The following is a 1,246-nucleotide window of genomic DNA, read 5'->3' as shown; positions in this document are numbered from 1 at the left end:
AACTATATTAGATAGGAGGGGTGATAAAGGACATCCTTGTCTTCTACCAGATCTGAGAGTAAAAGATTTCAGTTTTTCCCATTTAGAATTATATTAGCCCTTGGGTTGTCATAGATGGCTTTTATCAAATCGAAGTAGAGGACTTCTATTCCAGTTTTCTGTAGGACTTTGAATATGAATGAGTGTTGGACATTGTCAGAAGCCTTCTCTGCATCAATTGATATGATTATGTGGTTTTTAGATTTCGCTCTATTGATATAGTGTATCACATTTATAGATTTTCTAATATTGAATCCATCCTTGCATCCCTGGGATGAATCCAACCTGGTCATGGTGTATGATCTTCTTGATGATTTGCTATATTCCATTTGCTAGGATTTTATTGAGGAATTTTGCATCTATGTTCATGAAGGAGATTAGCCTGTAGTTCTCTTTTTTAGTTCTGTTTTTCCTTGGTTTTAGTATCAGTATAATACTTGCTTCCAGGAATGATTTTGGGAGAACTGTTTCTGTTTCAATTTCATTGAAGAGTTTGAGGAGTGTAGGGATTATATCTTCCATAAATTTCTTGCAGAATTCAGCTGTGAATCCATCAGGATCTGGACTTTTCTTTGTCAGCAGGCTTTTTATTATATTTCATAGGCTGTTATTTGGTTATTGAGAGGGGTTATATCTTCTTGATTCAGTTTTGGTAATTTGTACATTTCTAGGAATCTATCCATTTCATTTTTGTCTTCTACTCTCTGAGAGTAAAGATTCTCAAAGTATCTATTGATAATCTTCTGAATTTCACTGGGTCTGTAGTGATTACACCCTTTTCATTCCTTATTGCTTGTATTTGAATTTTTTATTTCCTCTTTTTGATGAGATTAACTAGGGGCTTGTGAATTTTATTTAATCTTTCAAAGAACCAGCTTGTTGATTTGTTAATTCTTTGAACTGTTATCTTCATCTCAGTTGAATTTATTTCTGCTCTAATGTTTGTGATTTCTTCCTGTCTTCCGGCTCTGGGTTTGGTTTACTTTTCCTTTTCTAGATGTTGGAGATGCAGCATGAAGGTTTTTATTTGTTCCCATTCTATTTCCTAATGTGTGAGTTCACAGGTATGAATTTCCCTCTGAGAACTGCTTTCAACGCATCCTATAAATTCCGGTAAGTTGTGGTTGAATTTTCATTGAATTGTAGATATTGTTGAATTTCTTGTTTAATTTCATCTGTGACCCATTGATGGCTGGTGTTGTTTAAT

This window comes from Octodon degus, unplaced genomic scaffold, assembly GCF_000260255.1.
Source record: "Octodon degus isolate 3935 unplaced genomic scaffold, OctDeg1.0 scaffold02067, whole genome shotgun sequence".
Lineage (NCBI taxonomy): Eukaryota > Metazoa > Chordata > Mammalia > Rodentia > Octodontidae > Octodon > Octodon degus.
The sequence above is the reverse complement of the archived record's forward strand: the minus strand, read 5'-3'. Positions refer to the sequence as shown.